Source organism: Odocoileus virginianus, chromosome 32 (assembly GCF_023699985.2).
Source record: "Odocoileus virginianus isolate 20LAN1187 ecotype Illinois chromosome 32, Ovbor_1.2, whole genome shotgun sequence".
NCBI classification, from domain to species: Eukaryota; Metazoa; Chordata; class Mammalia; order Artiodactyla; family Cervidae; genus Odocoileus; species Odocoileus virginianus.
In genome coordinates, this window is record NC_069705.1 from 34,533,032 (window position 1) to 34,545,119 (window position 12,088).

At 37.4% G+C, this 12,088-nt stretch overlaps 1 long non-coding RNA gene across 1 annotated transcript in view; it reads right to left on the minus strand.

Annotated features, from left to right (window-relative positions):
• The window catches only part of LOC139032614 (uncharacterized), a 611,315-nt gene that overhangs the window by 404,400 nt on the left and 194,827 nt on the right, over positions 1 to 12,088 (minus strand). The gene's annotated exons all lie outside the window — the stretch shown is intronic.

Below are 12,088 nucleotides of genomic sequence, written 5' to 3' on the forward strand. Positions count from 1 at the left end.
ATCCCCAAAACTAAATATACATAAAAATATTAATCATATATTACAAAACTCAGCCTCACTGGGTAACAAAGAAATTAAATTAAAATGAGATGCCTTTTTCTCCTAAAATGTTTTTTCAAATTGTCAACTTTTATCTTAAAGTCATCCTTTCTATTCTCAAGGGTATTTTGAAGCAGGCATCCTCAGACAGTGTGGGGTTGTGTATATATATATATATATGTATACATGCATATATATATATTATTGTATATATCATGAATATTCAGGGTTATATACTATAACCCAGGTTATTGCATATAACCCTGAATGTTCATTGGAAGGACTGATGCTGAAGCTGAAATTCCAAAACTTTAGCCCCCTCATACAAAGAGCCAACTCACTGGAAAAGGTCCTAATGATGGAAAGATTAAAGGCAAAAGAAGAGGGTAGCAGAGGACGAAATGGTTAGATAGCACCACTGACTCCGTGGATGTGCGTTTGAGCAAACTCCTGCCGTGCTGCAGTCCACGGGATCACAAAGAGTCAGGCATGATTTAGCAACTGAACAACAATTATATGCATCACCCTGCAGCACAGCAGGAAACAGACGGCACACTCTGAATCACTGAGGACAATGCAGGTTCTACTAGTAGCTGTGTGGTTGTACTGAAGGGCACTGTAAGGAAGGGTAAGGCACCAGGCACTCTCCTGCTGGGGCCTCCCTTTGACTGAGCCTGACGCAGAACCCAAGGACAAGGGAAGCCCAAGTGATGTTATCAAACTCCTGCCTGCAAACTTCCCAGGATTTGAGCAGGAAGGGCCAAGAATGGATGTTAGGGTCATGACTGGAGGATGCAAAGGCAAATAGACACCAACCAACCACCACAGGGTAGAAATTACATCTCTGTATTAGACATGGCATTTTGAGTTAAATTTCATGAACATGTTCATATGCCTGATTGAATAATTCACCTCCAGAAATTTATCCTAAAGATACTATTGAAGGAAAATACAATTGCTATTGCATTATCATTTATAACTGGGGGGAAATAAATAGTTTAATTTTTAGAGTAATAGATTAGCAACATAAGCTGTGGCATATCCATATGATGGACTAATATGTCACCATCACAATCATGGACTATGTGGTATTGTATTTCTATCACCCTTCTGTATCCTCAATGTCATTATCTCTGAGAAAGCCTCTGTCTTTATTGCAATAGGATCTAAATATCAAAAATAAATATTATATACACACACATATACACACACACACGTGTATATATATACACACACACGCACACAGGCACACACATATATATATAAGCTTCCCTGGTAGCTCAGCTGGCAAAGAATCTGCCTGCAATACAGGAAACCCCAGCAAGATTCCTGGGTCGGGAAGATCCCCTGGAGAAGGGAATAGGCTACCCAGTCCAGTATTCATGGACTCCCATTGTGGCTCAGATGGTAAAGAATCCGCCTGCAATGCGGGAGACCTGGGTTAGATCCCTGGACTGGGAAGATCCCCTGGAGGAGGGCATGGCAAACCACTCCAGTATTCTTTCCTGGAGAATCCCCATGGACACTGGCAGGCTACAGTCCGTGGGGTCAGAAAGAGAATATGCTGTGTGCTTAGTCAGTTGCTCATATATATATATATGTATATATATATACATACACACACACACACATACATTCATACATATATATATATATATATATATATATGAGCAACTGAATGACTAAGCACACAGCATATGCTTGTAGTCTCCAGGCAAGAATCCTGGAATGGGCTGCCATGCCCTCCTCTAGGGAGATATATATATATATACACACACACACAGTTTTTTCTCTTAAGTCTTCCTCTCTGAATAGCAACAACATATGGATTAAGAGAACAGCAATGAGTAGCAAAGTTGCTATCTAAGAAAAAGAAGTATGAAATACAAAGGGAAGGAGACCAGAGGATGGGGAAGTTTCTATGTGTTATGGGTCCACTTTCTCTCTGCTTAAAAAAGGACTCAAGGACAATTGGTAAAGAAGAATTGGCTCAACCACCTGGATTTCAGACCTACTTTGGTCAACCCTGTGTTGATAATGGGTGATTTCTAGTTAAGACTTTCACCTGCGTGCTTTTCTGATCATAATAAGTTAAATTAGCTTTACAACATATGCATGAATACTCAGGAATCTAGGAAAACAGTTTGCTGTTAAGTATAATAGGCAGGTTACACAATGTAACGCACCATTACAGAGTGCCTTATGTTCATGATTCTAATTTAGATTTTAAAATATCTATATAAAGGCTATTTATGAAATGTTAATGTGAGTTATTTCTGGATGGTAGAATCATGCTAACTTGGGTTTTCTTTCCCCTAAGTTTTCCAGAATTTTCTAAGTATTTATTATATGTATTATCAGAAAATATTTCTTAAGGAATTTTTATCTCAGTGTGGATTGTGCAATTCCAGATTGTGAATGCCAACTTAATAAAGCTATTTTCTGAGTGTGTTGCACAGTATAACTTGCCAAGATTAATCATTTTCAACAAATCAGAATTTAAAGTCATGCCTCAACTATTCAAACTACACAGTACAACACAGAATGAGAATTTGATTTATTATTTATTTACTATCAAATTCTCATCCTATGTTGTACTATGTAGTTTAAACACTGGGCTTTCCTGGTGGCTCAGATGGTAAAGAATCTGCCTGAAATTCAGAAGACCCAGGTTCAATCTCTAGGTCAGGAAGATCCCTTGGAGAAGGGAATGGCTACCCACTACAGTATTCTTGCCTGGAAAATTCCATGGACAGAGGAGCCTGGTGGGCTACGGTCCATGTGGTCACAAAGAGTTGGACATGTCTGAAATGGCTGTGCACCAAATAATAAATACCATAAATGCATAGGGATACACAATTAGCTTCTTTATTTATACAGACTTTTGCAGCAACATTATTAAGGTAAAATTAGGTGCAGATGCTATGACCCAATCTTCAAATAATAGAGTTCAGAGATATCTTTATTTTAAATGGTCCTTATCTTTAGGCTCACTTCAAGAAAAAAAGCAGTTTGGGAAAATGAATGAGACATGGTAAACTCTCAAAATGAAGGTAAAAGATGCACACTAAGAATTATCCTAACAAGCCTAGCTATTTAAAATAGGGGCAAAAATTTACTGAATTTACTGTTGTAGATTATAGTATGAAATGTTCATTCCCTGAGTTGATTTAATTTTCTGGAATTGAATGAACTAATGACCTCAAAATAGAAATAAAGGTTTCACTGCAAATGGGTCATTTTCATTTTCCCTTCTACTCAAGTGTACTTATTTTGGGGAAATGAAGTGGATGATATGATTATTCTTGTAACTAAATAGATTTTGTGTTGTATCAAATGTAGCCTAAAGGATGAAGAAAAATTAGTCCTTTCTAGGGTCAACACATTAATGCTTATAACTCTACACCTATGCCTTCCCAAACTTAAAAAATGTGTCATTTATGAGTTAGAACTTATATTTCAAACATTTTGAAATAGAGCTTGACCATCAACTCTTTATAGTCTAGAGTTAGAAATTTTGTTAAGAATATTTAATGAAATAAAATAATCATAATAATGTAAGAAACCAGAATTGTGATTATTCAGTTTCTAACTCATAATTGCTACATAAGCTTTACTGTATGCACGCATAGTTCCCTATGAGGATAAAAGGTAAATCTGATATTAAAATGTAAAGTAGCTTTTATCATTTTATGCATAATCATAGTAGCCTGAATGACATACATTTTCAGTATCAGATAATTCATGTAATTGCTTTGCTTTGGTTAGCCTGAAGCTCATAATATCTCTGATTTATCCTGAGCATGATACAAAGACAAGAAATATCTGGGGTATTATTAAGTCAGATAGTGGCAGAGAAATTAGAGTTTTCTGAAAGTTTAAAAGAATATATTAGGGGAAAAACACTTGATTACACTACATATTTTTCCCTCTGTCTTTAGTGTAAGGAATGGGATAATTTGATCATTTGGATATAGAATTTGCCTCTTTAAAAAAGTTCAGTGGGAGGGGGGATCGGGATGGGGAATACATGTAACTCCATGGCTGATTCATGTCAATGTATGACAAAACCCACCGCAATGTTGTGAAGAAATTAGCCTCCAACTAATAAAAATAAATGAAAAAAAAAAAAGTTCAGTGCTGCAAAGATAGTCATACCGGTTTAGAAAAATGAAGTGAGATTTATTTCATAAGTATGAATTTTCATTAATGCTTATGGTCACTGAACCCCTTCCCAACAGAGATGCAAATGAAAAGTATTTTCTTGTAGATATTTTCCTTTTAGTTATTCTTTGAAATTATCTCTAATTTTCTTGCCACACATGAGGTTGAAGATTTAAAAGCAATAAAGAAGGGCTTCCTTGGTGGCTCAGTGATAAAGAATCCACCTGCCAATGCAGGAGACACGGGTTTGATCCCCAGTCTGGGAAGATCCCACATGCCATGGAGCAACTCAGCTCATGAACCACAACTACTAAGCCTGTGCTCGAGAGCCTGGGAGCTGCAACCGCTGAGTCCACGTGCCACAACTACTGAAGCCCGAGCGCCTAGAGCCTCTGCTCTGCAACGAGAGAAGCCCCGGCAAGGAGAAGTCCATGCACCACGACTAGAGAGCAGCCCCACTCCCCACAGCTAAAGCAAAGCTCATGCAGCAGCGAAGATCCAGTACAGCCAAGACAAAAATAAATGGTTAAAAGGAAAAGCAGTAGAGGCAGATATTTTAAATGAGTTAGCACATGATTTTCTAGCCATTTAAAATTTTGGTATTGTACTCTTAATGCTTAACTATGTGTTTCATAACAATTCTACAATGGTACTAAATACTACCTTTGTTAACAATTGATAGAATCCACAACTACTGACCACCTAAAATACAGGTGGCCAAAAAAAATTTTTCGAATTTATTTACTTTGCAGCAAGGGATGATACACACAAGAATGATCATGGGGAATTTCATATGAGAAGTTAGAGAAGGATAATCTTAGAAGGCAATGAGTGCATGCTAAGTCATCTCAGTTAAGTCTGACTCTTTGTGACCCCATGGACTGTAGCCCACCAGGCTCCTCTGTCCATGGGAATCTCCAGGCAAGAACACTGGAGTGGGTTGTCATGCCCTTCTCCAGGGGATCTTCCTGACCCAGGGGTCGAACCCACATCTCTTGCATCTCCTGCATTGTCAGGTGAGTTCTTTACCACTAGTGCCTAGGGAAGCCCTAGATCATGATAGGCTAATAAGGTCAGTCATCAGTTTGTCTTAGCAAGGACTGGTCAGGATGCATAAAAGAGGCAAAGTCCTGGGAGTCTCATCTTTAGAACATGTGGTCCATGTGGAGCTAGAGGGATGTTTTTCTATATTGTCATTTTTTTTCTAGAACATATGGGTCTAATCAAGCTGATATCAGGGAGCTCTAATTGCAGATAGTGTGTGATATATGTCATATTCTTGTTTGGTAGAATTATCTCTTCTGTGATTAATATATCAGCCTGTCTTATATGTTGCAGTTTCTATGTAAGTTCTCATCCCCCACCACAACAACCACTTTCTACAAACACACACACAGCCTAGCTGTATACAGAGACTATATTTTTCTTTTATTAGTCCCTTCTCCGGTAGGGTTTCAGCCTAGGCTTAAGGATGGACCATCATCTCCTAGGACTGCCATCAATCCAAACTGACAACACTGATATTAAATGGATAGAGACCTTTTATCATGTTTATAATGGTAGTATTTTGACCCCTTGAAACTGAATTCCTTCTTGTACTTTTTTAAATGATCTTTTTTTTAACCATCTGATGTGTCCTAACTTCAAATATCTGGTGCTTATCATTGCCAAGAATCTTAGGAATACTATGATTTAAGAAGAGTGTCTCCTAATAATTTAGAACTTTTTACCAGTAAAGGAAAGAAAATAGCCTAGATGATAAAGAACAAAAACTTGCAAATAAACGTATTGTAATTAGTGCTTTCTGGCATCAGAGTGATTTTATGTAGAAGCAGCCTGCGCCATGAAGTCGTTGGTTTATCCTGAGGATCTTGAGCAAACTCTCTGTTCCTTTGGACCATCTTCATCTGAAGACCCACCAGAGAACCTCAGTTTTGCTCCTTTTTTTTTATTTGTTTGTTTGCTTGCTTTGTTTTATTTTATTTTGCTTTATTTTAACCTTTACTGTTGGAGAAAAGACAAAGTTATTTTAGCCGGGAAACAGGTATCAATAGATCAGTTGAGTGGAGTGTACCTATTATGTTACTTATTAACAGTAACTGATAAGTCCAAAGACAGTCAAGTATAGTCTTTCTCATATGTTTTCCAAATGCACAATTGTCTAAGATCACAAAGAAGCTGATGTGCTGACTGGCAAAGGAAAGCACTTCATACTTGATAAGATTTAATACTTCTCTCTGATTAATTACATTTCCCTGAACTATCAAATTTGAGGATAATGGAATCTGCCACTGGTATAACATATAAGAATTTAGTCTTTGACCATGCTGGGATTAAAAATGTGTCATGAGAGTGAGAACATTGAAAAAAAATTTCCAGGCCATGTTATTTATCCTGCAAAATTTACTCTAAATTTCATCAACTGAAATGCATATTTAGTGCAGAGAGAAAAAAATAAATAAACATTTCTTTGCATTAGTTTTCATACATAAAAATGAATATGTTTCTTTCACCCTGAGACACGCAGACATTGAAACATATTTAACTGAACTCATTGAATGAGAAAGACTCAGAGGTGACTTTCCAGAAGTGAACTATGAAAGTGAGGATGAAGCAGAAAGAAAGCATGTGATGGACAATGGCTGCCTGAAGGTGAGTCTTATTTGCAATGTGGGTCTTTGTCCATCAGTCTGTCCTGATTAAGAGGAAGGGAAGTTGATATGGATTCACTTGTCAGCCCAGCACTTATGCAAAGAAAAACAGATGAACAGAGAAACTTGCCCACAGCATGTTCTCTGGTCTAGCCCATACTTTCATCTGTCAGAGAGCAGATGTAAGTGAGCCATTCCGGCAAATTACCCCTTAAACACAGGTCTGACGTGCGGTGAGAAACACAGTGGAGAGAGCAAGGGGCAGCTCTTCTGTAGCACTAGCAAACCTGCAGGGCGTCAGCCCTCTGCGAAGCTTTCCAAGAGTTGTTTATGTCCTGATCCAGCTTTCCTACTTGTTCACTCAAGGGTTGCTCTGATGGGCAATACCCTGCCTTTGGGCAATACCTTGTTGTCACTGACGATGGAAATCCCTGAATTTTGTGAGTTTCCAACTATGAGAAATGCTAAGTAAACACATCTCTTGAATAAATGTGATGTCTCTGGACACTGACAATTATCTGATGCAGTCACTTCTAGTTGTGGGATTGCCATTTTCTCCATCTTGGTGAATCTTTTCACATTTCTTCCCACTCCGTGTTGGTGGTGATGGATTTACCACAACCTGCCTTTAGTCAAGTAGAAAAGGTTGCCAGATCAAATATCACCTAAGAATTTTTTTTTCATAATTATGATGATTTCAGTATAACACAAATAATTTCCCTGTTGAAGCACCTCAGGAGGTCATGGTTAACTAATTCCATATCTGTTAAGGTATGGATATCTTAACAGACATGGAATTTATATGTTATAAACTTTAAAATTTATAACAAGTTTATTTTCCTTTTTAAAATGTCCAAGCATGTCTTTAAGGATCACAATATTTGAGCATGTGTATGGCCCTTTGGGCTTCCCAGGTGTCACTACTGATAAAGAACCTGCCTGCCAATGCAGGAGACACAAGAGACAAGGGTTCAGTTCCTGGGTCAGGAAGATAACCTGGAAAAGGGAATGGCGACCCACTCCAGCATTCTTGCCTGGGGAATTCCAAGGACAGAGGGGGCCAGCAGGCTACAGTCCATGGGGTCCTCTGTCCATGGGGGTCACAAAAAGTTGGACACAACTGAAGCAATTGAGCATGCGTGCACGTGGTCCTTTATTGATGCCACATTATGCCCATGTTGAATATCTAGGGTAAGAAGCCCTCAGGATGTCAGCAGAGCATTTGAAGTGCTATGAACTGAGTTATTTAAAATCTACTCTCCAAAAAGTACTTGACTTGCCTATAACTCAGCTAGCTGAAGACATAATCATAGAGCGGAACTTTATATTCCATATGCTAAAGGAGCTCATTGAATAAAAAGGTGCATTAATGTCTACTATGCAGAGAAATCTGATGTTAATTTTTTGACTTGCAGCCAGTGGGAGTCTGCTGACTCTGTTACGGTAAACATGAGATTTTCAAAGAGTTATCCAGAGAAATCAGCCCATGACAGATTTCTTTTTTTTTTTTTTCCTGGAGGCTTTCTTACCAAAGGAAAAGCTTGCTGCAAAGTGGGAGGTGGTGGTGGTGTCAGGATATAAAAATCTAGAAATAGATTACTCTACTTACCATGACACTGGATTTCATTCGCATTCGTTCCTGTGACATAGAAACGAAAGTTTATGGTATCTGTAAGACAGATCAGCACTTTAAATTGCCTATTCCATTCACTTCGAGCTTATGCCTTATTAAAATCAAACAACAGCATACTTGGGAGCCAAAAGTTGTTACAAATCTGCCACACTGGGAAATATATGAAGTAAACAGAACAAAATATAGTGAATAGACCTTCTTATTAAGCATGAAAATGGTCCTCATCTGAGATTATTTGAATGCAATTTAGAAGTATTTCATTCCTCAGTTGTCATTCCTGCAATAAGCACTAAATTATCATTGTATTTTTCCCTAGCAATTCATAGACTTCCCATCTTAGAGCAGGAACTGAGGGAAGCATTATAAACTAGAGTGACTTTTGTGAAGGAAAGGAAAAATAGGAAAGCAGTAGACAAAAGTAATGATATATGGAGTGGAATGTAAAACTCAAGGCACAGATTATATGCGGAGGGTTGGGAGAAGCACTAGAATGTCTATTTTGAGAAAACTGTTATTTTTTTTTCCAAACCTGGAAGCAGATAATGAGTCCAATGGAAATTTAGATTGAATTACAACAGATTTCAATAAACTGCTTATCTGGGGCCCCCTAAACCCCATTGTGCTTTCATTACAAAGTCTAAGTGAAAGTGAAAGTGAAGTCACTCGGTCGTGTCCGAGTCTTTGCAACCCCGTGGACTGTAGCCTACCAGCCTCCTCCTTCTATGGGATTCTCCAGACAAGAATACTGGAGTGGGTTGCCATTGCCTTCTCCAGGGGATCTTCTTTTTTATTCATTACATGATAACATGAAATACAGGCAAACCTCAAATCCTGTTATGTACTTTTTTATTTATCCATGAAGATAACTTTTGCAGGACTAGATTAAACATCTGTTGCATAATCTTGAGGATTTTTAACAAATTAAAATTTACTTTTCTGAGCCATTCAATTATTGATAATTAGAAGGTGTTATATTCTTTTAATGAAGATAAATGACCTGAATAATGCATGAATATGTGAACATGAGAATAGTTAATTGCTGAGAATGCAATGGCATTATGAAATCCTTGGGTCAAAACTGTGGTCAAACTCATGTACATAAATCCCAGCCCTGAAATATTCAGATATTCATCTCTTGGTTATTTAAAGATTAACAATCAGTTTTATTTGGAGCTGATCATGCATATGTTCTCAGTTGCTCAGTCGTATCCATCTCTCTATGACCCCAAGGACTGTAGTCCCTAGGCTTCTCTGTCCATGGGATTCTCCAAGCAAGAATACTGGAGTGGGTAACCATTCCCATTTCCAGAGGATCTTCCCAGCCCAGGGATCGAACCTGGGTCTCCTGCATTGCCGGCAAATAATTTACTGTCTGTGTTACCAGGGACTATTAAAATAATAGCTAGTATGTATGACATGCTTTTGGTGTACCTTCTCATATAATTCTATAAGTTTTCCATGCATTAACTTATTTTGTGCTCACCATAACCCTGTTAGGTCAGTGTTAGTATTTTCTTCAACTTAAAGATAAATAAACTAAAGTTTGGAATAACTTGTGTAAGATCACATGGATAATTATCAGAAACAAGTTTCATACTCCAGTCTTTCTGTCTCCAGGGATTTCACCACTAACCTCTGAACTACATAAAATTAAATCTCTCAGGGTGGTTGATAAAATGCAGTGGACAAGTAAGTGACTAAAAGTTCGGTGCTAGCTTCCTTTTCATCTTACTTCCCCTACCCTGGCCTTGGGATAGATCTGTTTTGGAGGTGGGGGGTTGGGGCTGTGGGGACAATGGGCATCTATTGTACTTTTCTAAACATTTTCCTTGTACTTGAAAAAATAACTAGAAGCAATAAAGGAAAGCTAAATAATATCACCCATAAAAAATCTATTACTGTACTCCACTGCATTTTAATGCTTGCTCTAAAAAATTATTGATATGCTCTATAACTTCCTTTTAATTTCTCAAGTAACTTCCAGAGAATTTAGGTGAGGTAGATAATAAAAGAGATAATAAGTGGTTCATGAAAGATGATGAAATTTAAATTTGAGAACATACTTTTAAAACCCTTCTAATAAATGTTGACTGTTTCAAAGCTCTCTTTTCAGTTCATGGTACAGGAACAAGATAGCCACATTAATGGAGATTCAAAATAGATTCAGATATAAAATGATGTTACATGATGTGAAGCCATAAAAAGGGATTTTTTCCCTGATTTGATAATGTGTTTCCTATGCATGGTGACCTTGAAACAGTGTCTTGATTCTGTCCACCTCTGTTCTTGATTTATGACTTCCAAATTCAAAACTAGATCTGATAATTTTATCTTGATTTTTATATAAGGTCTTCTTTCTGGAGATTTTTTTTTTCATTGTGAACTTGTTTTTAATCCTTGTTTATAATACTGCTACAAATTGTTCATTCTGCTGCCTACCATCAAATGCTCCTTAAAAGAACATGACTTTTCACTAAGCATATAATTCATACAACTGCATCAGAAAACTAATAAAAGTCCATGTCAACAGGCTCTTGGTGTGGTCCAATGGTTGAGTTAGAGATCATAAAATAATAAAATTATTAGGTGACAAAATATTATGATTATTTTCTTATAACTATTCATTCAGTTAATAATCATAACCCTAAAAATGGACAATTTAGAAAATTATTTACACTAATATATATTTTGGTATTAAATAATATTATTTAATGGGCTTCCCTGGTGGCTCAGTGGTAAAGAATCTGCCTGCCAATACAGGAGATGCAGGTTTGATCCCTAGCTCAGGAAGGTCCCCTGAAGGAGGAAATGGCAACCCACTCCAGTGTTCTTGCCTGGAAAATCACATGGACAGAGGATCCTGGCAGGCTACAGTCCATGGGATCACAAAAGAGTTGGACACAACTTAGTAGCTAAACAACAACAACAGCAACATTGTTTTAATAAGCACCAAAGTTTTATGTAAAATTCGAGTCTGAGAACTTAGTATAAACCTGATATTATAAAGTCTTTCAAAATTAGAAACTCCAGTTGTGTGCAATATTATCCTTTTTGTTATGGAATTTGTTTTCCTTCTCAGTTCTTACATATGGTTAGACTGCTATACAAATCAGAGTTGCCATGGAATGAATATCACTAAAGCTAATGTAAATCAATCAATCATCATCAACCAATCTACTTGTGAAAACTTAGCACTTCTATTTCTTTAAAACGTGCAACATCCCAATTATCAGTTTACTTCACTGTTTTCTCTTTAATCCCTTCTAGTATAATGGCTGGTGGTGATGGCTTAGTCACAAAGTTGTGTCTGACTCTTGCAACCCATGGACTGTAGACTACTGGGCTCCTCTGTCCATGGGACTAAATTTAACAGAAAGCAACAAGATTCAACCAAAGCAAGACTGTTACTTTTAAGGTTGAAAAATCAGAAAGAAACATACAACAGAATCTGATATAAACATTTCCTATAATTAGTGTGCTGCAGTGAAAAGAAAGTACTTGGGATTTTACTTAATTTTCAGGGTTGAATCTTCTATTTGGGGAACAATGATTTCAACCAGAATGCAGAGGGCCATCAGCTTTCACCCGGAGAGAGTCAGTG